The sequence below is a fragment of the Phalangium opilio genome, unplaced genomic scaffold (genome assembly GCF_054372755.1).
Source record: "Phalangium opilio isolate 3A_F unplaced genomic scaffold, DU_Popi_V2 ptg000019l_1, whole genome shotgun sequence".
In the NCBI taxonomy this organism is placed as follows: domain Eukaryota; kingdom Metazoa; phylum Arthropoda; class Arachnida; order Opiliones; family Phalangiidae; genus Phalangium; species Phalangium opilio.
The window spans coordinates 6,094,998-6,118,801 of NW_028324152.1; the positions used below are offsets into that span (position 1 = coordinate 6,094,998).

Here is a 23,804-nt window from a genome sequence, read left to right on the forward strand (position 1 = left end):
TAAAAAGATGAAGGTTAATTTGTCGCACTTAATTTAAATTCGAATTATTAACTAGCACTCTCGGCAACGGCCATATCCCGCTGAAAACACCGGTTCTCGTCCGATCACCGAAGTTAAGAAGCGTCGAGCGCAGTCAGTACTTGGGAGGGAGACCAGTTAGGAACACTGTGTGCCGTTGGCTTTTTCACTTTTTTTCCTCTTTTAAATTCCAATAGATATGAAAAGAGCAAACATATTTTCTTTTTGTTATTGTTTTAAAAAGATGAAGGTTAATTTGTCTCACTTAATTTAAATTCGAATTATTAACTAGCACTCTCGGCAACGGCCATATCACGCTGAGAACACCGGTTCTCGTCCGATCACCGAAGTTAAGCAGCGTCGAGCGAAGTCAGTACTTGGGAGGAAGACCACTTAGGAACAGTGCGTGCCGTTGGCTTTTTCTCTTTTTTTCCTCTTTTAAATTCCAATGGATTTCAAAAAAGGAAACATATTTTCTTTTTGTTATTGTTTTAAAAAGATGAAGGTTAATTTGTCTCACTTAATTTAAATTCGAATTATTAACTAGCACTCTCGGCAACGGCCATATCACGCTGAGAACACCGGTTCTCGTCCGATCACCGAAGTTAAGCAGCGTCGAGCGAAGTCAGTACTTGAAGGGAGACCACTTAAAAACAGTGCGTGCCGTTGGCTTTTTCTCTTTTTTTCCTCTTTTAAATTCCAATGGATTTCAAAAAAGGAAACATATTTTCTTTTTGTTATTGTTTTAAAAAGATGAAGGTTAATTTGTCTCACTTAATTTAAATTCGAATTATTAACTAGCACTCTCGGCAACGGCCATATCACGCTGAGAACACCGGTTCTCGTCCGATCACCGAAGTTAAGCAGCGTCGAGCGAAGTCAGTACTTGGGAGGGAGACCACTTAGGAACAGTGCGTGCCGTTGGCTTTTTCTCTTTTTTTCCTCTTTTAAATTCCAATGGATTTCAAAAAAGGAAACATATTTTCTTTTTGTTATTGTTTTAAAAAGATGAAGGTTAATTTGTCTCACTTAATTTAAATTCGAATTATTAACTAGCACTCTCGGCAACGGCCATATCACGCTGAAAACACCGGTTCTCGTCCGATCACGGAAGTTAAGCAGCGTCGAGCGCAGCGAGTACTTGGGAACACTGCTTGCCGTTGGCTTTTTCCTTTCTGTTTCCTCTTTTAAATTCCACTAGATATGAAAAAAGCAAACATACCTTCTTTTTGTTATTGTTTTATAAGATGAAGGTTAATTAAATTCAAATTATTAACTATCACTCTCGGCAACGGCCATATCACGCTGATAACACCGGTTCTCGTCCGATCACCGAAGTTAAGCAGCGTCGAGCGCAGTCAGTACTTTGGAGGGAGACCACTTAGGAACACTGCGTGCCGTTAGCTTTTTCACTTTTTTTTTGTCTTTTAAATCCAATAGATATGAAAAAAGGAAACATATTTTCTTTTTGTTATTGTTTTAAAAAGATGAAGGTTAATTTGTCTCACTTAATTTAAATTCAAATTATTAACTACCACTCTCGGCCACGGCGATAACACGCTGAAAACACCGGTTCTCGTCCGATCACCGAAGTTAAGTAGCGTCGAGCGCAGTCAGTACTTGGGAACACTGCGTGTCTTTGGCTTTTCCTTTTTGTTTCCTCTTTTAAATTCCACCAGATATGCAAAATCCAAACATATGTTCTTTTTGTTATTGTTTTATGAATATGAAGGTTAATTAAATTCGAATTATTAAGTAGCACTCTCGGCAATGCCATATCACGCTGAGAACACCGGTTCTCGTCCGATCACCGCAGTTAAGCAACGTCGAGCGAAGTCAGTACTTGGGAGGGAGACCACTTAGGAACAGTGCGTGCCGTTGGCTTTTTCACTTTTTTTTCCTCTTTTAAATTCCAATAGATATGAAAAGAGCAAACATATTTTCTTTTTGTTATTGTTTTAAAAATATGAAGGTTAATTTGTCTCACTCAATTTAAATTCGATTTATTAACTAGCACTCTCGGCAACGGCCATATCACGCTGAAAACACCGGTTCTCGTCCGATCACCGAAGTTAAGTAGCGTCGAGCGCAGTCAGTACTTGGGAACACTGCGTGTCTTTGGCTTTTCCTTTTTGTTTCCTCTTTTAAATTCCACCAGATATGAAAAATCCAAACATATGTTCTTTTTGTTATTGTTTTATAAATATGAAGGTTAATTAAATTCGAATTATTAAGTAGCACTCTCGGCAATGCCATATCACGCTGAGAACACCGGTTCTCGTCCGATCACCGCAGTTAAGCAACGTCGAGCGAAGTCAGTACTTGGGAGGGAGACCACTTAGGAACAGTGCGTGCCGTTGGCTTTTTCTCTTTTTTTCCTCTTTTAAATTCCAATGGATTTCAAAAAAGGAAACATATTTTCTTTTTGTTATTGTTTTAAAAAGATGAAGGTTAATTTGTCTCACTTAATTTAAATTCGAATTATTAACTAGCACTCTCGGCAACGGCCATATCCCGCTGAAAACACCGGTTCTCGTCCGATCACCGAAGTTAAGCAGCGTCGAGCGAACAGTACTTGGGAGGGAGACCAGTTAGGAACACTGTGTGCCGTTGGCTTTTTCACTTTTTTTCCTCTTTTAAATTCCAATAGATATGAAAAGAGCAAACATATTTTCTTTTTGTTATTGTTTTAAAAAGATGAAGGTTAATTTGTCTCACTTAATTTAAATTCGAATTATTAACTAGCACTCTCGGCAACGGCCATATCACGCTGAAAAAACCGGTTCTCGTCCGATCACCGAAGTTAAGCAGCGTCGAGCGAAGTCAGTACTTGGGAGGGAGACCACTTAGGAACAGTGCGTGCCGTTGGCTTTTTCTCTTTTTTTCCTCTTTTAAATTCCAATGGATTTCAAAAAAGGAAACATATTTACTTTTTGTTATTGTTTTAAAAAGATGAAGGTTAATTTGTCTCACTTAATTTAAATTCGAATTATTAACTAGCACTCTCGGCAACGGCCATATCACGCTGAAAACACCGGTTCTCGTCCGATCACGGAAGTTAAGCAGCGTCGAGCGCAGCGAGTACTTGGGAACACTGCTTGCCGTTGGCTTTTTCCTTTCTGTTTCCTCTTTTAAATTCCACCAGATATGAAAAAAGCAAACATACCTTCTTTTTGTTATTGTTTTATAAGATGAAGGTTAATTAAATTCAAATTATTAACTATCACTCTCGGCAACGGCCATATCACGCTGAAAACACCGGTTCTCGTCCGATCACCGAAGTTAAGCAGCGTCGAGCGAAGTCAGTACTTGGGAGGGAGACCACTTAGGAACACTGCGTGCCGTTAGCTTTTTCACTTTTTTTTTGTCTTTTAAATCCAATAGATATGAAAAAAGGAAACATATTTTCTTTTTGTTATTGTTTTAAAAAGATGAAGGTTAATTTGTCTCACTTAATTTAAATTCGAATTATTAACTACCACTCTCGGCCACGGCGATAACACGCTGAAAACACCGGTTCTCGTCGGATCACCGAAGTTAAGTAGCGTCGAGCGCAGTCAGTACTTGGGAACACTGCGTGTCTTTGGCTTTTCCTTTTTGTTTCCTCTTTTAAATTCCACCAGATATGCAAAATCCAAACATATGTTCTTTTTGTTATTGTTTTATAAATATGAAGGTTAATTAAATTCGAATTATTAAGTAGCACTCTCGGCAATGCCATATCACGCTGAGAACACCGGTTCTCGTCCGATCACCGCAGTTAAGCAACGTCGAGCGAAGTCAGTACTTGGGAGGGAGACCACTTAGGAACAGTGCGTGCCGTTGGCTTTTTCACTTTTTTTTCCTCTTTTAAATTCCAATAGATATGAAAAGAGCAAACATATTTTCTTTTTGTTATTGTTTTAAAAATATGAACGTTAATTTGTCTCACTCAATTTAAATTCGATTTATTAACTAGCACTCTCGGCAACGGCCATATCACGCTGAAAACACCGGTTCTCGTCCGATCACCGAAGTTAAGTAGCGTCGAGCGCAGTCAGTACTTGGGAACACTGCGTGTCTTTGGCTTTTCCTTTTTGTTTCCTCTTTTAAATTCCACCAGATATGAAAAATCCAAACATATGTTCTTTTTGTTATTGTTTTATAAATATGAAGGTTAATTAAATTCGAATTATTAAGTAGCACTCTCGGCAATGCCATATCACGCTGAGAACACCGGTTCTCGTCCGATCACCGCAGTTAAGCAACGTCGAGCGAAGTCAGTACTTGGGAGGGAGACCACTTAGGAACAGTGCGTGCCGTTGGCTTTTTCTCTTTTTTTCCTCTTTTAAATTCCAATGGATTTCAAAAAAGGAAACATATTTTCTTTTTGTTATTGTTTTAAAAAGATGAAGGTTAATTTGTCTCACTTAATTTAAATTCGAATTATTATCTAGCACTCGGCAACGGCCATATCACGCTGAAAACACCGGTTCTCGTCCGATCACGGAAGTTAAGCAGCGTCGAGCGCAGCGAGTACTTGGGAACACTGCGTGCCGTTCGCTTTTTCCTTTTTGTTTCCTCTTTTAAAATCCACCAGATATGAAAAAAGCAAACATACCTTCTTTTTGTTATTGTTTTATAAGAGGAAGGATAATTAAATTCAAATTATTAACTAGGACTCTCGGCAACGGCCATGTCACGCTGAATACACCGGTTCTCGTCCGATTACCGAAGTTAAGCAGCGTCGAGCGCAGTCAGTACTTGGGAGGAAGACCCTTAGGAACACTGCGTGCCGTTGGGTTTTTCACTTTTTTTCCTCTTTTAAATTCCAATAGATATGAAAAAAGCAAACATATTTTCTATTTGTTATTGTTTTAAAAAGATGAAGGTTAATTTGTCGCACTTAATTTAAATTCGAATTATTAACTAGCACTCTCGGGAACGGTCATATCCCGCTGAAAACACCGGTTCTCGTCCGATCACCGAAGTTAAGAAGCGTCGAGCGCAGTCAGTACTTGGGAGGGAGACCAGTTAGGAACACTGTGTTCCGTTGGCTTTTTCACTTTTTTTTCCTCTTTTAAATTCCAATAGATATGAAAAGAGCAAACATATTTTCTTTTTATTATTGTTTTAAAAAGATGAAGGTTAATTTGTCTCACTTATTTTAAATTCGAATTATTAACTAGCACTTTCGGAAACGGCCATATCACGCTGAGAACACCGGTTCTCGTCCGATCACCGAAGTTAAGCAGTGTCGAGCGAAGTCAGTACTTGGGAGGGAGACCTCTTAGGAACAGTGCGTGCCGTTGGCTTTTTCTCTTTTTTTCCTCTTTTAAATTCCAATGGATTTCAAAAAAGGAAACATATTTTCTTTTTGTTATTGTTTTAAAAAGATGAAGGTTAATTTGTCTCACTTAATTTAAATTCGAATTATTAACTACCACTCTCGGCCACGGCGATAACACGCTGAGAACACCGGATCTCGTCCGATCACCGAAGTTAAGCAGCGTCGAGCGCAGTCAGTACTTGGGAGGGAGACCACTTAGGAACACTGCGTGCCGTTGGCTTTTTCACTTTTTTTTCCTATTTTAAATTCCAATAGATATGAAAAGAGCAAACATATTTTCTTTTTGTTATTGTTTTAAAAATATGAAGATTAATTTGTCTCACTCAATTTAAATTCGATTTATTAACTAGCACTCTCGGCAACGGCCATATCACGCTGAAAACACCGGTTCTCGTCCGATCACCGAAGTTAAGTAGCGTCGAGCGCAGTCAGTACTTGGGAACACTGCGTGTCTTTGGCTTTTCCTTTTTGTTTCCTCTTTTAAATTCCACCAGATATGAAAAATCCAAACATATGTTCTTTTTGTTATTGTTTTATAAATATGAAGGTTAATTAAATTCGAATTATTAAGTAGCACTCTCGGCAATGCCATATCACGCTGAGAACACCGGTTCTCGTCCGATCACCGCAGTTAAGCAGCGTCGAGCGAAGTCAGTACTTGGGAGGAAGACCACTTAGGAACAGTGCGTGCCGTTGGCTTTTTCTCTTTTTTTCCTCTTTTAAATTCCAATGGATTTCAAAAAAGGAAACATATTTTCTTTTTGTTATTGTTTTAAAAAGATGAAGGTTAATTTGTCTCACTTAATTTAAATTCGAATTATTAACTAGCACTCTCGGCCACGGCGATAACACGCTGAGAACACCGGTTCTCGTCCGATCACGGAAGTTAAGCAGCGTCGAGCGCAGCGAGTACTTGGGAACACTGCGTGCCGTTCGCTTTTTCCTTTTTGTTTCCTCTTTTAAAATCCACCAGATATGAAAAAAGCAAACATACCTTCTTTTTGTTATTAATTTATAAGAGGAAGGATAATTAAATTCAAATTATTAACTAGGACTCTCGGCAACGGCCATGTCACGCTGAATACACCGGTTCTCGTCCGATCACCGAAGTTAAGCAGCGTCGAGCGCAGTCAGTACTTGGGAGGAAGACCACTTGGGAACACTGCGTGCCGTTGGCTTTTTCACTTTTTTTCCTCTTTTAAATTCCAATAGATATGAAAAAAGCAAACATATTTTCTATTTGTTATTGTTTTAAAAAGATGAAGGTTAATTTGTCGCACTTAATTTAAATTCGAATTATTAACTAGCACTCTCGGCAACGGACATATCCCGCTGAAAACACCGGTTCTCGTCCGATCACCGAAGTTAAGAAGCGTCGAGCGCAGTCAGTACTTGGGAGGGAGACCAGTTAGGAACACTGTGTTCCGTTGGCTTTTTCACTTTTTTTCCTCTTTTAAATTCCAATAGATATGAAAAGAGCAAACATATTTTCTTTTTATTATTGTTTTAAAAAGATGAAGGTTAATTTGTCTCACTTAATTTAAATTCGAATTATTAACTAGCACTCTCGGCAACGGCCATATCACGCTGAGAACACCGGTTCTCGTCCGATCACCGAAGTTAAGCAGCGTCGAGCGAAGTCAGTACTAGGGAGGGAGACCACTTAGGAACAGTGCGTGCCGTTGGCTATTTCTCTTTTTTTCCTCTTTTAAATTCCAATGGATTTCAAAAAAGGAAACATATTTTCTTTTGTTATTGTTTTAAAAAGATGAAGGTTAATTTGTCTCACTTAATTTAAATTCGAATTATTAACTAGCACTCTCGGCAACGGCCATATCCCGCTGAAAACACCGGTTCTCGTCCGATCACCGAAGTTAAGAAGCGTCGAGCGCAGTCAGTACTTGGGAGGGAGACCAGTTAGGAACACTGCGTGCCGTTGGCTTTTTCCTTTCTGTTTCCTCTTTTAAATTCCACCAGATATGAAAAAAGCAAACATACCTTCTTTTTGTTATTGTTTTATAAGATGAAGGTTAATTAAATTCAAATTATTAACTAGCACTCTCGGCAACGGCCATATCACGCTGAAAACACCGGTTCTCGTCCGATCACCGAAGTTAAGCAGCGTCGAGCGCAGTCAGTACTTGGGAGGGAGACCATTTAGGAACACTGCGTGCCGTTAGCTTTTTCACTTTTTTTTTGTCTTTTAAATCCAATAGATATGAAAAAAGGAAACATATTTTCTTTTTGTTATTGTTTTAAAAAGATGAAGGTTAATTTGTCTCACTTAAGTTAAATTCGAATTATTAACTACCACTCTCGGCCACGGCGATAACACGCTGAGAACACCGGATCTCGTCCGATCACCGAAGTTAAGCAGCGTCGAGCGAAGTCAGTACTTGGGAGGGAGACCACTTAGGAACAGTGCGTGCCGTTTTCTTTTTCTCTTTTTTTCCTCTTTTAAATTCCAATGGATTTCAAAAAAGGAAACATATTTTCTTTTTGTTATTGTTTTAAAAAGATGAAGGTCAATTTGTCTCACTTAATTTAAATTCGAATTATTATCTAGCACTCTCGGCAACGGCCATATCACGCTGAGAACACCGGTTCTCGTCCGATCACCGAAGTTAAGCAGCGTCGAGCGAAGTCAGTACTTGGGAGGGAGACCACTTAGGAACAGTGCGTGCCGTTGGCTTTTTCTCTTTTTTTCCTCTTTTAAATTCCAATGGATTTCAAAAAAGGAAACATATTTTCTTTTTGTTATTGTTTTAAAAAGATGAAGGTTAATTTGTCTCACTTAATTTAAATTCGAATTATTAACTAGCACTCTCGGCAACGGCCATATCACGCTGAAAACACCGGTTCTCGTCCGATCACGGAAGTTAAGCAGCGTCGAGCGCAGCGAGTACTTGGGAACACTGCGTGCCGTTGGCTTTTTCCTTTCTGTTTCCTCTTTTAAATTCCACCAGATATGAAAAAAGCAAACATACCTTCTTTTTGTTATTGTTTTATAAGATGAAGGTTAATTAAATTCAAATTATTAACTAGCACTCTCGGCAACGGCCATATCACGCTGAAAACACCGGTTCTCGTCCGATCACCGAAGTTAAGCAGCGTCGAGCGCAGTCAGTACTTGGGAGGGAGACCACTTAGGAACACTGCGTGCCGTTAGCTTTTTCACTTTTTTTTTGTCTTTTAAATCCAATAGATATGAAAAAAGGAAACATATTTTCTTTTTGTTATTGTTTTAAAAAGATGAAGGTTAATTTGTCTCACTTAATTTAAATTCGAATTATTAACTACCACTCTCGGCCACGGCGATAACACGCTGAGAACACCGGATCTCGTCCGATCACCGAAGTTAAGCAGCGTCGAGCGCAGTCAGTACTTGGGAGGGAGACCACTCAGGAACACTGCGTGCCGTTGGCTTTTTCACTTTTTTTTCCTCTTTTAAATTCCAATAGATATGAAAAGAGCAAACATATTTTCTTTTTGTTATTGTTTTATAAATATGAAGGTTAATTTGTCTCACTCAATTTAAATTCGATTTATAAACTAGCATTCTCGGCAACGGCCATATCAGGCTGAAAACACCGGTTCTCGTCCGATCACCGAAGTTAAGTAGCGTCGAGCGCAGTCAGTACTTGGGAACACTGCGTGTCTTTGGCTTTTCCTTTTTGTTTCCTCTTTTAAATTCCACCAGATATGAAAAATCCAAACATATGTTCTTTTTGTTATTGTTTTATAAATATGAAGGTTAATTAAATTCGAATTATTAAGTAGCACTCTCGGCAACGGCCATATCGCGCTGAAAACACCGGTTCTCGTCCGATCACGGAAGTTAAGCAGCGTCGAGCGCAGCGAGTACTTGGGAACACTGCGTGCCGATCGCTTTTTCCTTTTTGTTTCCTCTTTTAAAATCCACCAGACATGATAAAAGCAAACATACCTTCTTTTTGTTATTGTTTTATAAGAGGAAGGATAATTAAATTCAAATTATTAACTAGGACTCTCGGCAACGGCCATGTCACGCTGAATACACCGGTTCTCGTCCGATCACCGAGGTTAAGCAGCGTCGAGAGCAGTCAGTACTTGGGAGGGAGACCACTTAGGAACACTGCGTGCCGTTGGCTTTTTCACTTTTTTTCCTTTTTTAAATTCCAATAGATATGAAAAAAGCAAACATATTTTCTATTTGTTATTGTTTTAAAAAGATAAAGGTTAATTTGTCGCACTTAATTTAAATTCGAATTATTAACTAGCACTCTCGGCAACGGCCATATCCCGCTGAAAACACCGGTTCTTGTCCGATCACCGAAGTTAAGAAGCGTCGAGCGCAGTCAGTACTTGGGAGGGAGACCAGTTAGGAACACTGTGTTCCGTTGGCTTTTTCACTTTTTTTCCTCTTTTAAATTCCAATAGATATGAAAAAAGCAAACATATTTTCTATTTGTTATTGTTTTAAAAAGATGAAGGTTAATTTGTCTCACTTAATTTAAATTCGAATTATTAACTAGCACACTCGGCAACGGCCATATCCCGCTGAAAACACCGGTTCTCGTCCGATCACCGAAGTTAAGCAGCGTCGAGCGAAGTCAGTACTTGGGAGGGAGACCAGTTAGGAACACTGTGTGCCGTTGGCTTTTTCACTTTTTTTCCTCTTTTAAATTCCAATAGATATGAAAAGAGCAAACATATTTTCTTTTTGTTATTGTTTTAAAAAGATGAAGGTTAATTTGTCTCACTTAATTTAAATTCGAATTATTAACTAGCACTCTCGGCAACGGCCATATCACGCTGAGAACACCGGTTCTCGTCCGATCACCGAAGTTAAGCAGCGTCGAGCGAAGTCAGTACTTGGGAGGGAGACCACTTAGGAACAGTGCGTGCCGTTGGCTTTTTCTCTTTTTTTCCTCTTTTAAATTCCAATGGATTTCAAAAAAGGAAACATATTTTCTTTTTGTTATTGTTTTAAAAAGATGAAGGTTAATTTGTCTCACTTAATTTAAATTCGAATTATTAACTAGCACTCTCGGCAACGGCCATATCACGCTGAGAACACCGGTTCTCGTCCGATCACCGAAGTTAAGCAGCGTCGAGCGAAGTCAGTACTTGGGAGGGAGACCACTTAGGAACAGTGCGTGCCGTTGGCTTTTTCTCTTTTTTTCCTCTTTTAAATTCCAATGGATTTCAAAAAAGGAAACATATTCTACAGGGCCGGTAGGCCCTTGTAGATATGACTTGATACCCGTTTGTAATGCTAAACGAAAAAATCACCTTTTTAGGGTTAGCGTCCCATAGAAAAAGCATTACATTTTACCAGGTTTTTTGGGGAAATTGTCATAGGCGATACGGAAAAACTACAGCGAAGTTAGTTTTCGGAATACTTTCAAATTAACAAGAATTTACTAAATGAGAAACTTACCTGCTTAGATTTTAAATAATTGAAGTCTAATTTTTGTAATTTAACTAATTAATTATGCCTCGAGTTCCCTATTTCATAGCAGACGACAGTAGGAAAGTTTATTTCATAGCAGCATAGCCCACTCGATCCGCGCTCTCGGACGCTGCGCTGCTCAAGCGCGAGCAGCTTGCGTCGTGATGCGCGTGATCGAGTGGGCTATGATAGCAGACGACAGTAAGGCAACGCTAATTTTTTTTTTGATATTTCATCCGAGCTCTAACACCGTTATTTGGATTTTCTAATGAACTATAACGCCCTTGAAAAGCAAAATTGTTTTTATCAGGTCCAATTTTCGTCTAAAAAAGTAATTCAGGTAAATAATTACAGTTAATAGAGGTTTTAATATCGTTTGAAGTAATTTTTCGACGTTCGTTTTGGCCAAGGCTTAAGTTGAATTTTGGAAAGTCTTTGTAATATACTCTTTATAGCGTCTTTCGTCCTTTAAGATTATAAAAAAAGCTGATTTCCAGCTCTGTTTTGGAATTTGATTTAGTCTGCTTCGTTTCATGCTAGAAACATATCCTAAGTTCCTAACCCTAGGATTTACACTTTAAAATACTACTGGAAAGATGACAAAAGTGTTTTCGCTTCGCAGTTAAGACAGTGGTGTTTACGTAAGCGCAGTTAATTCGACACTTCCATATGAGGTATACAGGGTTTCATTATTTTTTAAATATATATTAATTTTATTTTGGCTATTCTCAGTGAGCATTCATATGTTAGAACGCAATTTCGGATTTTTGTGGTCTCCCAAGTCTCCAAAACAGTAAGTTTAACATTTTAGGGAAAATTATTATAAAAATCAAGAATATGTATATCATCAAGGGTATAAATAGGCAACCTAAGACCCATTTGATTTATGATGTAGTACATCATGTTAGGTTTAGATACAGGGTTAAGCTTATGTTAGGCTAGGTTGTTATGAGCGGCTAAATGTTCACCTGTTTTTGGAATTATCAAGTTGTTGCTAATTATCTTGTTTATTTCCACAAATTTTCTAAAAAAAATGGTATTTTAGCTTCTTTCTACCCTAAAAGGAGGCGCACTTTTAGCCATAATCAATGCACTTATTTAAAAAGTAAACAGTTCTACGAAATTAACTTTACGATTTTGAAAAGGCTATTAATTTTATTTAATACTCACTAATATCTCGTGCGATCATTATAATTAATGTATGACAATCTAAAGATGATTTCGATTTATATTTTATTCAAAACCGCTAATAGCATTTTCGGTTCCTTAGATAATAGGGACGGGAAATGACATTTTCAGCCTGTTACGAGTTGACTACTGCCTTAAGACTGAAGTGACAGATATTATACAAAAACGTCTTTGTTTGGACCAAGACCGAAAAAACCAACGATATGAGTGAGGTTTATCAATTGACTGAAGTTCAGATATTGAAATTTTTCTTTAAGTATTTTTAGTAGTTTAATCCTTAATCACTAATTAATTCAATCAACTGATTTTACTTTTAATCGATCTATTCCCTCTAAATTTATTCAAAAAATTGCATATCTCCGCTTTTTCAAGAACAATTCCATTTTCCGAAAACATTTTATCATGAAATTAATTATTTTGAAGGGATTTCTTATCGATGTTCCTTAACTTGTAAGGACCTTGACGGACATTGGTTTAAATGTTAGTGGCTTGAGAAATTTTCAAGTTTGCACCAAAAAATGTTTTTTCAACGGTTTCAATTTGTTGAGAAGACTGATATTCGATAAAATATGATTAAGAGTAATTTATTTTGCTCGGACTAATAAAATAATATCGTTTATCAAAGGAAAAGGAACAACTTTTGTCCCATGTGGTACCTTTTAGTAGGTAGCTCTCCTTTCATGGACGGGAAAAATATTTTATAAGCATAAAAATAACCAAAAGTTAGTGTAAAGATTCCATAAAAAGAAAAATTTCTCAGTACTGTACAATGTAATTTTATATTCTTTTCAGCGGAATTAATACATAAATCACTTCACTCTAAACGAGTTATGATATAAAATTTTGCAGTCATCCGTGCTTGCAGTGTATGGGTGCTCTTCTTAGAAATTCAGTAGAATATTTCAAATATTAATTATTGATCCCTCTAAACGTACTCCCTTCAAAATAATTAATTTCATGATAAAATGTTTTCGGAAAATGGAATTGTTCTTGAAAAAGCGGAGATATGCAATTTTTTGAATAAATTTAGAGGGAATAGATCGATTAAAAGTAAAATCAGTTGATTGAATTAATTAGTGATTAAGGATTAAACTACTATAAATACTTAAAGAAAAATTTCAATATCTGAACTTCAGTCAATTGATAAACCTCACTCATATTGTTGGTTTTTTCGGTCTTGGTCCAAACAAAGACGTTTTTGTATAATTTTCTTTTTGTTATTGTTTTAAAATGATGAACGTTAATTTGTCTCACTTAATTTAAATTCGAATTATTAACTAGCACTCTCGGCAACGGCCATATCACGCTGAAAACACCGGTTCTCGTCCGATCACGGAAGTTAAGCAGCGTCGAGCGCAGCGAGTACTTGGGAACACTGCGTGCCGATCGCTTTTTCCTTTTTGTTTCCTCTTTTAAAATCCACCAGATATGATAAAAGCAAACATACCTTCTTTTTGTTATTGTTTTATAAGAGGAAGGATAATTAAATTCAAATTATTAACTAGGACTCTCGGCAACGGCCATGTCACGCTGAATACACCGGTTCTCGTCCGATCACCGAAGTTAAGCAGCGTCGAGAGCAGTCAGTACTTGGGAGGGAGACCACTTAGGAACACTGCGTGACGTTGGCTTTTTCACTTTTTTTCCTCTTTTAAATTCCAATAGATATGAAAAAAGCAAACATATTTTCTATTTGTTATTGTTTTAAAAAGATGAAGGTTTATTTGTCGCACTTAATTTAAATTCGAATTATTAACTAGCACTCTCGGCAACGGCCATATCACGCTGAAAACACCGGTTCTCGTCCGATCACGGAAGTTAAGCAGCGTCGAGCGCAGCGAGTACTTGGGAACACTGCGTGCCGTTCGGTTTTTCCTTTTTGTTTCCTCTTTTAAAATCCACCAGATATGAAAAAAGCAAACATAACTTCTTTTTGTTATTGTTTTATAAGATGAAGGTTAATTAAATTCAAATTATTAACTAGCACTCTCGGCAACGGCCATGTCACGCTGAATACACTGGTTCTCGACCGATCACCGAAGTTAAGCAGCGTCGAGCGCAGTCAGTACTTGGGAGGGAGACCACTTAGGAACACTGCGTGCCGTTGGCTTTTTCACTTTTTTTCCTCTTTTAAATTCCAATAGATATGAAAGAAGCAAACATATTTTCTATTTGTTATTGTTTTAAAAAGATGAAGGTTAATTTGTCGCACTTAATTTAAATTCGAATTATTAACTAGCACTCTCGGCAACGGCCATATCACGCTGAAAACACCGGTTCTCGTCCGATCACCGAAGTTAAGCAGCGTCGAGCGCAGTCAGTACTTGGAAATTCTGCGTGCCGTTGGCTTTTTCACATTTGTTTCCTCTTTTAAATTCCACCAGATATGAAAAAGCAAACATATCTTCTTTTTGTTATTGTTTTATAAAGATGAAGGTTAATTAAATTCAAATTATTAAATAGCACTCTCGGCAAGGGCCATATCACGCTGAAAACACCGGTTCTCGTCTAATCACCGAAGTTAAGCAGCGTCGAGCGCAGTCAGTACTTGGGAGGGAGAGTACTTGGGAGGGAGACCACTTAGGAACACTGCGTGCCGTTGGCTTCTTCACTTTTTTTTCCTCTTTTAAATTCCAATAGATTTCAAAAAAGCAAACATATTTTCTTTTTGTTATTGTTTTAAAAAGATGAAGGTAAATTTGTCTCACTTAATTTATATTCGAATTATTAACTAGCACTCTCGGCAACGGCCATATCACGCTGAAAACACCGGTTCTCGTCCGATCACCGAAGTTAAGCAGCGTCGAGCGCAGTCAGTACTTGGGAGGGAGACCACTTAGTAACACTGCGTGCCGTTGGCTTTTTCACTTTTTTTCCTCTTTTAAATTCCAATCGATATGAAAAAAGCAAACATATTTTCTTTATGTTATTGTTGTTTTAAAATGATGAAGTTTAATTTGAGACTTCATAACACCGCTCCCGGGTGGGCTCGAACCACGAACCTTTCCGTTAACATCCGAACGCGCAAACCATGGAGCTAAGGAAGCTCAGAAATGAAATGGTCGTCTGGTATAGTGGAAAAACTTTGGCTTTTTACGTCACATCTGAGAGCTCACAACACCGCTCACGGATGGGCTCGAACCACCAACCTTTCGTTTAACAGCCGAACGCGCTAACCATTGCGCCACGGAAGCTCAGAAATTAAATGGTTGTCACGTATTGTGGAAAAGTTTGGACATTTTACGCTACATCTGAGACCGCACAACACCTCTCCCGGGTGGGCTCGAACCACCAAGCCTTTCGGCTAACAGCCGAACGCGCTAACCATTGCTACACGGAAGCCCAAAGATTAAATGGTCGTCAGGTATTGTGGAAAAACTTTGGCTTTTTACGTTACATTTGAGACTTCACAACACCGCTCCCGGGTGGGCTCGAACCACCAACCTTTTGGTTAATAGCCGAACGCGCTAACCATTGCACCACGGAAGCCCAAAAATTAAACGGTCGTCAGGTATTGTGGGAAAACTTTGGCTTTTTACGTCACATCTGAGACTTCACAACACCGCTCCCGGATGGGCTCGAACCACAAACCTTTTGAATAACAGCCGAACGCGCTAACCATTGCGCCACGGAAGCCCAAAAATTAAATGTTCGTCAGTTATTTTTAAAAAACTCTGAATTTTACGTTACATCTAAGACCTCACAACACCGCTCCCGGATGGGCTCGAACCACCAACCTTTCGGTTAACAGCCGACGGCGCTAACCATTGCTACACGGAAGCCCAAAAATTAAATGGTCGTCAGGTATTGTGGAAAAACTTTGGCATTTTGCATAACATTTGAGATCCCACAACACCGCTCCCGGGTGGGCTCGAACCACCAACCTATTGGTTAACAGCCGAACGCGCTAACCATGGCGCCACGGAAGCCCAAAAGTTAAATGGTCGTCAGGTATTGTGGAAAAACTTTGGCTTTTTACGTTACATTTGAGACTTCACAACACCGCTCCCGGGTGGGCTCGAACCACCAACCTTAAGGTTAACTGCCGAACGCGCTAACCATTGCACCACGGAAGCCCAAAAATTAAACGGTCGTCAGGTATTGTGGGAAAACTTTGCCTTTTTACGTCACAACTGAGACTTCACAACACCGCTCCCGGATGGGCTCGAACCACAAACCTTTTGAATAACAGCCGAACGCGCTAACCATTGCGCCACGGAAGCCCAAAAATTAAATGTTCGTCAGTTATTTTTAAAAAACTCTGAATTTTACGTTACATCTAAGACCTCACAACACCGCTCCCGGATGGAATCGAACCACCAACCTTTCGGTTAACAGCCGAACGCGCTAACCATTGCGCCTCGGAAGCCCAAAGATTAAATTTTCGTCAGGTATTGTGGAAAAACTTTGGATTGTTACGTTACATGTGAGATTTCACAACACCGCTCCCGGGTGGGCTCGAACCACCAACCTTTCGGTTAACAGCCGAACGCGCTAACCATTGCGCCACGGAAGCCCAAAAATTAAATGGTCGTCAGGTATTGTGGAAAAACTTTGGCTTTTTACGTTACATTTGAGATCTTACAACACCGCTCCCGGGTGGGCTCGAAACACAAACCCTTCGGTTAACAGCCGAAGGCGCTAACCATTGCGCCACGGAAGCTCAAAAATTAAACGGTCGTCAGGTATTGTGGAAAAAATTTGGCTTTTTACGTTACAATTGAGATCCCACAACACCGCTTCCGGGTGGGCTCGAACCACAAACCTATTGGTTAACAGCCGAACGCGCTAACCATTGAGCCACGGAAGCTCAGAAATTAAATGGTTGTCACGTATTTTGGAAAAGTTTTGACATTTTACGCTACATCTGAGACCACACAAAACCTCTCCCAGGTGGGCTCTAACCAACAAGCCTTTCGGCTAACAGCCGAACGCGCTAACCATTGCGCCACGGAAGCCCAAAGATTAAATTTTCGTCAGTAATTGTGGAAAAACTTTGGATTTTTACGTTACATGTGAGATCTCACAACACCGCTCACGGATGGGCTCGAACCACCAACCTTTCGGTTAACAGCCGAACGCGCTAACCATTGCGCCACGGAAGCGCAAAAATTTAATGGTCGTCACGTATTGTGGAAAAACTTTGACTCTTTACGCCACATCTGAGACCTCACAACACCGCTCACGGATGGGCTCGAACCACCAACCTTTCGGTTAACAGCCGAACGCGCTAACCATTGCGCCACGGAAGCCCAAAAATTAAATGGTCGTCAGGTATTGTGGAAAAACTTTGGCTTTTTACGCTACATTTGAGATCTTACAACACCGCTCCCGGGTGGGCTCGAACCACCAACCCTTCGGTTATCAGCCGAACGCGCTAACCATTGCGCCACGGAAGCTTAAAAATTAAACGGTCGTCAGGTATTGTGGAAAAAATTTGGCTTTTTACGTTACATTTGAGATCCCACAACACCGCTCCCGGGTGGGCTCGAACCACAAACCTATTGGTTAACAGCCGAACGCGCTAACCATTGAGCCACGGAAGCTCAGAAATTAAATGGTTGTCACGAATTGTGGAAAAGTTTTGACATTTTACGCTACATCCGAGACCGCACAACACCTCTCCCAGGTGGGCTCGAACCAACAAGCCTTTCGGCTAACAGCCGAACGCGCTAACCATTGCGCCACGGAAGCCCAAAAATTATAAGGTTGTCACGTTATGTGGAAAAACTTGGGCTTTTTACGTTACATTTGAGACTTCACAACACCGCTCCTGGGTGGCCTCGAACCACCAAACTTTTGGTTAACATCCGAAGGAGCTAACCATGGAGCCAAGAAAGCTCAGAAATGAAATGGTCGTCAGGTATTGTGGAAAAACTTTGACTTTTTACGTCACATCTGAGAACTCACAACACCGCTTCCGGGTGGGCTCGAACCACCAGCCTCTCGGTTAACAGCCGAATGCGCTAACCATTGAGCCACGGAAGCTCAGAAATTAAATGATTGTCACGTATTGTGGAAATCTTTGACTTTTTACGCTACATCTGAGACCCCACAACACCACTTCCGGGAGGGCTCGAACCACCAGCCTCTCGGTTAACAGCCGAACGCGCTAACCATTGCGCCACGGAAGCCCAAAAATTAAACGGTCGTCAGGTATTGTGGAAAAACTTTGGCTTTTTACGTTACATTTGAGACTTCACATCACCGCTCCCGGGTGGGCTCGAACCACCAACCTTTTGAATAACAGCTGAACGCGCTAACCATTGCGCCACGGAAGCCCAAAAATTAAATTTTCGTCAGTTATTTTTAAAAAACTCTGAATTTTACGTTACATCTCAGACCTCACAAAACCACTTCCGGGTGGGCTCGAACCACCAGCCTCTCGGTTAACAGCCGAACGCGCTAACCATGCGCCACGGAAGCTCAAAAATTTAATGTTCGTCAGTTATTGTGGAAAAACTCTGAATTTTACGTTACATCAAAGACCTCAAAACACCGCTCCCGGATGGGCTCGAACCACCAACCTTTCGGTTAACAGCCGACGGCGCTACCCATTGCGCAACGGAAGCCCAAAGATTAAATGTTCGTCAGGTATTGTGGAAAAACTCTGAATTTTACGTTACATCTAAGACCTCACAACACCGCTCCCGGATGGGCTCGAACCACCAACCTTCCGGTTAACAGCCCACGGCGCTAACCATTGCGCAACGGCAGCCCAAAGATTAAATGTTCATCAGGTATTGTGGAAAAACTTTGGATTTTTACGTTACATTTGAGATCTCACAACACCGCTCCCGGGTGGGCTCGATCCACCAACCGTTCGGTTAACAGCCGAACGCGCTAACCATTGCGCCACGGAAGGCCAAAAATTAAATGGTTGTCAGGTATTGTGGAAAAACTTTGGGTTTTTACGTTACATTTGAGATACCACAACACCATTCCCGGGTGGGCTCGAACCACAAACCTATTGGTTAAAAGCCGAACGCGCTAACCATTGAGCCACGGAAGCTCAAAAATTTGATAGTTGTCACGTATTGTGGAAAGGTTTTGACATTTTACGTCACATCTGAGACCTCACAACACCGCTCACGGATGGGCTCGAACCACCAGCCTTTAGGTTAACAGCCGAACGCGCTAACCATTGCGCCACGGAAGCCCAAAAATTATAAGGTTGTCACGTTATGTGGAAAAACTTTTGCTTTTTACGTTACATTTGAGACTTCACAACACCGCTCCTGGGTGGCCTCGAACCACCAAACTTTTGGTTAACATCCGAACGAGCTAACCATGGAGCCAAGAAAGCTCAGAAATGAAATGGTCGTCAGGTATTGTGGAAAAACTTTGACTTTTTACGTCACATCTGAGACCTTGCAACACCGCTCCCGGATGGGCTCGAACCACAAACCTTTTGAATAACAGCTGAACGCGCTAACCATTGCGCCACGGAAGCTCAAAAATTTAATGTTCGTCAGTTATTGTGGAAAAACTCTGAATTTTACGTTACATCTAAGACCTCACAACACCGCTCCCGGATGGGCTCGAACCACCAACCTTCCGATTAACAGCCCACGGCGCTAACCATTGCGCAACGGCAGCCCAAAGATTAAATGTTCGTCAGGTATTGTGGAAAAACTTTGGATTTTTACGTTACATTTGCGATCTCACAACACCGCTCCCGGGTGGGCTCCAACCACTAACCTTTTGGTTAACAGCCGAACGCGCTAACCATTGCACCAGGGAAGCCCAAAATTAAACGGTCGTCAGGTTTTGTGGAAAAACTTTGGCTTTTTACGTTACATTTTAGACTTCACAACACCGCTCCCGGGTGGACTCGAACCACCAACCTTTTGGTTATCATCCGAACGCGCTAACAATGGAGCCAAGGAAGCTCAGAAATGAAATGGTCGTCTGGTATTGTGGAGAATCTTTGGCTTTTTACGATACATTTGAGATCCCACAACACCGCTCCCGGGTGGGCTCGAACACCCAACCTATTGGTTAACAGCCGAACGCGCTAACCATTGAGCTACGGAAGCTCAGAAATTAAATGGTTGTCACGTATTGTGGAAAAGTTTTGACATTTTACGCTACATCTGACACCCCACAACACCTCTCCCGGGTGGGCTCGAACCACCAGCCTTTCGGTTAACAAACGAACGCGCTAACCATTGCGCCACGGAAGCCCAAAAATTAAATGGTCGTCAGGTATTGTGGAGAAACTTAGGCTTTTTTCGATACATTTGAGATCCCACAACACCGCTCCCGGATGGGCTCGAACCACCAACCTTTCAGTTAACAGCCGAACGCGCTAACCATTGCGCCACGGAAGCCCAAAATTTAAATTTTCGTCAGGTATTGTGGAAAAACTTTGGATTTTTACGTTACATGTGAGATTTCACAACACCGCTCCCGAGTGGGCTCGAACCACCAACCTTTCGGTTAACAGCCGAACGCGCTAACCATTGCGCCACGGAAGCCCAAAATTTAAATTTTCGTCAGGTATTGTGGAAAAACTTTGGATTTTTACGTCACATCTGAGACTGAGACCTCACAACACCGCTCACGGATGGGCTCGAACCACCAACCTTTCGGTTATCAGCCGAACGCGCTAACCATTGCGCCACGGAAGCCAAAAAATTAAATGGTCGTCAGGTATTGTTGAAAAACTTTGACTTTTTACGTCACATCTGAGAGCTCACAACACCGCTCACGGATGGGCTCGAACCACCAACCTTTCGGTTAACAGCCGAACGCGCTAACCTTTGCGCCACGGAAGCCCAAAAATTAAATGGTCGTCAGGTATTGTGGAAAAACTTTGGCTTTTTACGTTACATTTGAGATCTTACAACACCGCTCCCGGGTGGGCTCGAACCACCAACCTTTCGGTTAACAGCCGAACGCGCTAACCATTGAGCTACGGAAGCTCAGAAATTAAATGGTTGTCACGTATTGTGGAAAAGTTTTGACATTTTACGCTACATCTGAGACCCCACAACACCTCTTCCGGGTGGGCTCGAACCACCAGCCTTTCGGTTAACAGTCGAACGCGCTAACCATTGCGCCACGGAAGCCCAAAAATTAAATGGTCGTCAGGTATTGTGGAGAAATTTAGGCTTTTTTCGATACATTTGAGATCCAACAACACCGCTCCCGGATGGGCTCGAACCACCAACCTTTCAGTTAACAGCCGAACGCGCTAACCATTGCGCCACGGAAGCCCAAAAATTAAATGGTCGTCAGGAATTGTGGAAAAACTTTGGCATTTTGCATTACATTTGAGATCCCACAACACCGCTCCCGGATGGGCTCGAATCACCAACCTATTGGTTAACAGCCGAACGCGCTAACCATTGCGCCACGGAAGCCCAAAAATTAAATGGTCGTCAGGTATTGTGGAAAAACTTTGGCTTTTTACGTTACATTTGAGACTTCACAGCACCGCTCCCGGGTGGGCTCGAACCACCAACCTTTTGGTTAACAGCCGAAAGCGCTAACCATTGCACCACGGAAGCCCAAAAATTAAACGGTCGTCAGGTATTGTGGGAAAACTTTGGCTTTTTACGTCACATCTGAGACTTCACAACACCACTCGCGGATGGGCTCGAACCACAAACCTTTTGAATAACAGCCGAACGCGCTAACCATTGCGCTACGGAAGCCCAAAAATTAAATGTTCGTCAGTTATTTTTAAAAAACTCTGAATTTTACGTTACATCTAAGACCTCACAACACCGCTCCCGGATGGGCTCGAACCACCAACCTTTCGGTTAACAGCCGACGGCGCTAACCATTGCGCCACGGAAGCCCAAAAATTTTATGTTCGTCAGGTATTGTGGAAAAACTTTGACTTTTTACGTCACATCTGAGACCTCACAACACCGCTCACGGATGGGCTCGAACCACCAACCTTTCGGTTAACAGCCAAACGCGCTAACCATTGCGCCACGGAAGCCCAAAAATTAAATGGTCGTCAGGTATTGTGGAAAAACTTTGGCTTTTTACGTTACATTTGAGATCTTACAACACCGCTCCCGGGTGGGCTCGAACCACCAACCCTTCGGTTAACAGCCGAAGGAGCTAACCATTGCGCCACGGAAGCTCAAAAATTAAACGGTCGTCAGGTATTGTGGAAAAAATTTGGCTTTTTACGTTACAATTGAGATCCCACAACACCGCTCCCGGGTGGGCTCGAACCACACACCTATTGGTTAACAGCCGAACGCGCTAACCATTGTGCCACGGAAGCTCAGAAATTAAATGTTTGTCACGTATTTTGGAAAAGTTTTGACATTTTACGCTACATCTGAGACCACACAACACCTCTCCCAGGTGAGCTCGAACCAACAAGCCTTTCGGCTAACAGTCGAAAGCGCTAACCATTGCGCCAAGGAAGCCCAAAGATTAAATTTTCGTCAGGTATTGTGGAAAAACTCTGAATTTTACGTTACATCTAAGACCTCACAACACCGCTCCCGGATGGGCTCGAACCACCAACCTTCCGATTAACAGCCCACGGCGCTAACCATTGCGCAACGGCAGCCCAAAGATTAAATGTTCGTCAGGTATTGTGGAAAAACTTTGCATTTTTACGTTACATTTGAGATCTCACAACACCGCTCCCGGGTGGGCTCCAACCACTAACCTTTTGGTTAACAGCCGAACGCGCTAACCATTGCACCACGGAAGCCCAAAATTAAACGGTCGTCAGGTATTGTGGAAAAACTTTGGCTTTTTACGTTACATTTTAGACTTCACAACACCGCTCCCGGGTGGACTCGAACCACCAACCTTTTGGTTAACATCCGAACGCGCTAACAATGGAGCCAAGGAAGCTCAGAAATTAAATGGTTGTCTCGTATTGTGGAAAAGTTTTGACATTTTACGCTACATCTGAGACCCCACAACACCTCTTCCGGGTGGGCTCGAACCACCAGCCTTTCGGTTAACAGTCGAACGCGCTAACCATTGCGCCACGGAAGCCCAAAAATTAAATGGTCGTCAGGTATTGTGGAGAAACTTAGGCTTTTTTCGATACATTTGAGATCCCACAACACCGCTCCCGGATGGGCTCGAACCACCAACCTTTCAGTTAACAGCCTAACGCGCTAACCATTGCGCCACGGAAGCCCAAAATTTAAATGTTCGTCAGGTATTGTGGAAAAACTTTGGATTTTTACGTTACATGTGAGATCTCACAACACCTCTCCCGAGTGGGCTCGAACCACCAACCTTTCGGTTAACAGTCGAACGCGCTAACCATTGCGCCACGGAAGCCCAAAATTTAAATTTTCGTCAGGTATTGTGGAAAAACTTTGGATTTTTACGTCACATCTGAGACCTCACAACACCGCTCACGGATGGGCTCGAACCACCAACCTTTCGGTTATCAGCCGAACGCGCTAACCATTGCGCCACGGAAGCCAAAAAATTAAATGGTCGTCAGGTATTGTTGAAAAACTTTGACTTTTTACGTCACATCTGAGAGCTCGCAACACCGCTCACGGATGGGCTCGAACCACCAACCTTTCGGTTAACAGCCGAACGCGCTAACCTTTGCGCCACGGAAGCCCAAAATTTAAATGGTCGTCAGGTATTGTGGAAAAACTTTGGCTTTTTACGTTACATTTGAGATCTTACAACACCGCTCCCGGGTGGGGTCGAACCACCAACCTTTCGGTTAACAGCCGAACGCGCTAACCATTGAGCTACGGAAGCTCAGAAATTAAATGGTTGTCACGTATTGTGGAAAAGTTTTGACATTTTACGCTACATCTGAGACCCCACAACACCTCTTCCGGGTGGGCTCGAACCACCAGCCTTTCGGTTAACAGT

The 23,804-nt window shown here is 41.4% G+C and overlaps 17 non-coding genes and 25 pseudogenes across 17 annotated transcripts; 37 read left to right on the top strand and 5 right to left on the bottom strand.

The window, feature by feature from the left end:
* The first annotated feature begins 62 nt into the window (after window positions 1-62).
* LOC149700877 (5S ribosomal RNA) lies at window positions 63-181 on the top strand (annotated as a pseudogene).
* Window positions 182-317: 136 nt separating this feature from the next.
* Window positions 318-436, top strand: LOC149700878 (5S ribosomal RNA; annotated as a pseudogene).
* A 136-nt stretch (window positions 437-572) lies between these two features.
* Window positions 573-690, top strand: LOC149700879 (5S ribosomal RNA; annotated as a pseudogene).
* A 136-nt stretch (window positions 691-826) lies between these two features.
* On the top strand, window positions 827-945 carry LOC149700880 (5S ribosomal RNA). The gene has a single exon (XR_016382346.1). It is a non-coding gene; the product is annotated as a 5S ribosomal RNA (ribosomal RNA).
* A 360-nt stretch (window positions 946-1,305) lies between these two features.
* On the top strand, window positions 1,306-1,424 carry LOC149700881 (5S ribosomal RNA). The gene has a single exon (XR_016382371.1). It is a non-coding gene; the product is annotated as a 5S ribosomal RNA (ribosomal RNA).
* A 360-nt stretch (window positions 1,425-1,784) lies between these two features.
* Window positions 1,785-1,902, top strand: LOC149700882 (5S ribosomal RNA; annotated as a pseudogene).
* A 361-nt stretch (window positions 1,903-2,263) lies between these two features.
* On the top strand, window positions 2,264-2,381 carry LOC149700883 (5S ribosomal RNA; annotated as a pseudogene).
* A 136-nt stretch (window positions 2,382-2,517) lies between these two features.
* LOC149700884 (5S ribosomal RNA) lies at window positions 2,518-2,634 on the top strand (annotated as a pseudogene).
* Window positions 2,635-2,770: 136 nt separating this feature from the next.
* Window positions 2,771-2,889, top strand: LOC149700885 (5S ribosomal RNA; annotated as a pseudogene).
* A 360-nt stretch (window positions 2,890-3,249) lies between these two features.
* LOC149700886 (5S ribosomal RNA) lies at window positions 3,250-3,368 on the top strand. Its single transcript, XR_016382172.1, has one exon. It is a non-coding gene; the product is annotated as a 5S ribosomal RNA (ribosomal RNA).
* A 360-nt stretch (window positions 3,369-3,728) lies between these two features.
* Window positions 3,729-3,846, top strand: LOC149700887 (5S ribosomal RNA; annotated as a pseudogene).
* A 361-nt stretch (window positions 3,847-4,207) lies between these two features.
* Window positions 4,208-4,325, top strand: LOC149700888 (5S ribosomal RNA; annotated as a pseudogene).
* A 358-nt stretch (window positions 4,326-4,683) lies between these two features.
* LOC149700889 (5S ribosomal RNA) lies at window positions 4,684-4,801 on the top strand (annotated as a pseudogene).
* A 136-nt stretch (window positions 4,802-4,937) lies between these two features.
* LOC149700890 (5S ribosomal RNA) lies at window positions 4,938-5,056 on the top strand (annotated as a pseudogene).
* Window positions 5,057-5,193: 137 nt separating this feature from the next.
* LOC149700891 (5S ribosomal RNA) lies at window positions 5,194-5,312 on the top strand (annotated as a pseudogene).
* A 136-nt stretch (window positions 5,313-5,448) lies between these two features.
* LOC149700892 (5S ribosomal RNA) lies at window positions 5,449-5,567 on the top strand (annotated as a pseudogene).
* Window positions 5,568-5,928: 361 nt separating this feature from the next.
* On the top strand, window positions 5,929-6,046 carry LOC149700893 (5S ribosomal RNA; annotated as a pseudogene).
* Window positions 6,047-6,406: 360 nt separating this feature from the next.
* LOC149700894 (5S ribosomal RNA) lies at window positions 6,407-6,525 on the top strand. Its single transcript, XR_016382168.1, has one exon. It is a non-coding gene; the product is annotated as a 5S ribosomal RNA (ribosomal RNA).
* Window positions 6,526-6,661: 136 nt separating this feature from the next.
* Window positions 6,662-6,780, top strand: LOC149700895 (5S ribosomal RNA; annotated as a pseudogene).
* Window positions 6,781-6,916: 136 nt separating this feature from the next.
* Window positions 6,917-7,035, top strand: LOC149700896 (5S ribosomal RNA). Its single transcript, XR_016382318.1, has one exon. It is a non-coding gene; the product is annotated as a 5S ribosomal RNA (ribosomal RNA).
* Window positions 7,036-7,170: 135 nt separating this feature from the next.
* Window positions 7,171-7,289, top strand: LOC149700897 (5S ribosomal RNA; annotated as a pseudogene).
* A 121-nt stretch (window positions 7,290-7,410) lies between these two features.
* Window positions 7,411-7,529, top strand: LOC149700898 (5S ribosomal RNA). The gene has a single exon (XR_016382259.1). It is a non-coding gene; the product is annotated as a 5S ribosomal RNA (ribosomal RNA).
* Window positions 7,530-7,665: 136 nt separating this feature from the next.
* LOC149700899 (5S ribosomal RNA) lies at window positions 7,666-7,784 on the top strand (annotated as a pseudogene).
* Window positions 7,785-7,920: 136 nt separating this feature from the next.
* LOC149700900 (5S ribosomal RNA) lies at window positions 7,921-8,039 on the top strand. Its single transcript, XR_016382347.1, has one exon. It is a non-coding gene; the product is annotated as a 5S ribosomal RNA (ribosomal RNA).
* Window positions 8,040-8,175: 136 nt separating this feature from the next.
* LOC149700901 (5S ribosomal RNA) lies at window positions 8,176-8,278 on the top strand (annotated as a pseudogene).
* Window positions 8,279-8,399: 121 nt separating this feature from the next.
* On the top strand, window positions 8,400-8,518 carry LOC149700902 (5S ribosomal RNA). Its single transcript, XR_016382211.1, has one exon. It is a non-coding gene; the product is annotated as a 5S ribosomal RNA (ribosomal RNA).
* Window positions 8,519-8,654: 136 nt separating this feature from the next.
* Window positions 8,655-8,773, top strand: LOC149700903 (5S ribosomal RNA; annotated as a pseudogene).
* Window positions 8,774-9,358: 585 nt separating this feature from the next.
* Window positions 9,359-9,477, top strand: LOC149700904 (5S ribosomal RNA; annotated as a pseudogene).
* A 136-nt stretch (window positions 9,478-9,613) lies between these two features.
* Window positions 9,614-9,732, top strand: LOC149700905 (5S ribosomal RNA; annotated as a pseudogene).
* A 136-nt stretch (window positions 9,733-9,868) lies between these two features.
* On the top strand, window positions 9,869-9,987 carry LOC149700906 (5S ribosomal RNA). Its single transcript, XR_016382334.1, has one exon. It is a non-coding gene; the product is annotated as a 5S ribosomal RNA (ribosomal RNA).
* A 136-nt stretch (window positions 9,988-10,123) lies between these two features.
* Window positions 10,124-10,242, top strand: LOC149700907 (5S ribosomal RNA). Its single transcript, XR_016382348.1, has one exon. It is a non-coding gene; the product is annotated as a 5S ribosomal RNA (ribosomal RNA).
* Window positions 10,243-10,378: 136 nt separating this feature from the next.
* Window positions 10,379-10,497, top strand: LOC149700908 (5S ribosomal RNA). Its single transcript, XR_016382349.1, has one exon. It is a non-coding gene; the product is annotated as a 5S ribosomal RNA (ribosomal RNA).
* Window positions 10,498-13,481: 2,984 nt separating this feature from the next.
* LOC149700909 (5S ribosomal RNA) lies at window positions 13,482-13,600 on the top strand (annotated as a pseudogene).
* Window positions 13,601-13,960: 360 nt separating this feature from the next.
* LOC149700910 (5S ribosomal RNA) lies at window positions 13,961-14,079 on the top strand (annotated as a pseudogene).
* Window positions 14,080-14,215: 136 nt separating this feature from the next.
* On the top strand, window positions 14,216-14,318 carry LOC149700911 (5S ribosomal RNA; annotated as a pseudogene).
* Window positions 14,319-14,439: 121 nt separating this feature from the next.
* On the top strand, window positions 14,440-14,574 carry LOC149700912 (5S ribosomal RNA; annotated as a pseudogene).
* A 137-nt stretch (window positions 14,575-14,711) lies between these two features.
* On the top strand, window positions 14,712-14,830 carry LOC149700913 (5S ribosomal RNA). Its single transcript, XR_016382321.1, has one exon. It is a non-coding gene; the product is annotated as a 5S ribosomal RNA (ribosomal RNA).
* Window positions 14,831-15,385: 555 nt separating this feature from the next.
* Window positions 15,386-15,458, bottom strand: TRNAN-AUU (transfer RNA asparagine (anticodon AUU)). Its single transcript has one exon. It is a non-coding gene; the product is annotated as a tRNA-Asn (tRNA).
* Window positions 15,459-16,412: 954 nt separating this feature from the next.
* TRNAN-GUU (transfer RNA asparagine (anticodon GUU)) lies at window positions 16,413-16,485 on the bottom strand. Its single transcript has one exon. It is a non-coding gene; the product is annotated as a tRNA-Asn (tRNA).
* An 810-nt stretch (window positions 16,486-17,295) lies between these two features.
* TRNAI-GAU (transfer RNA isoleucine (anticodon GAU)) lies at window positions 17,296-17,368 on the bottom strand. Its single transcript has one exon. It is a non-coding gene; the product is annotated as a tRNA-Ile (tRNA).
* A 3,161-nt stretch (window positions 17,369-20,529) lies between these two features.
* On the bottom strand, window positions 20,530-20,602 carry TRNAI-GAU (transfer RNA isoleucine (anticodon GAU)). The gene has a single exon. It is a non-coding gene; the product is annotated as a tRNA-Ile (tRNA).
* Window positions 20,603-23,320: 2,718 nt separating this feature from the next.
* TRNAI-GAU (transfer RNA isoleucine (anticodon GAU)) lies at window positions 23,321-23,393 on the bottom strand. Its single transcript has one exon. It is a non-coding gene; the product is annotated as a tRNA-Ile (tRNA).
* Between the last annotated feature and the right edge of the window lie 411 nt (window positions 23,394-23,804).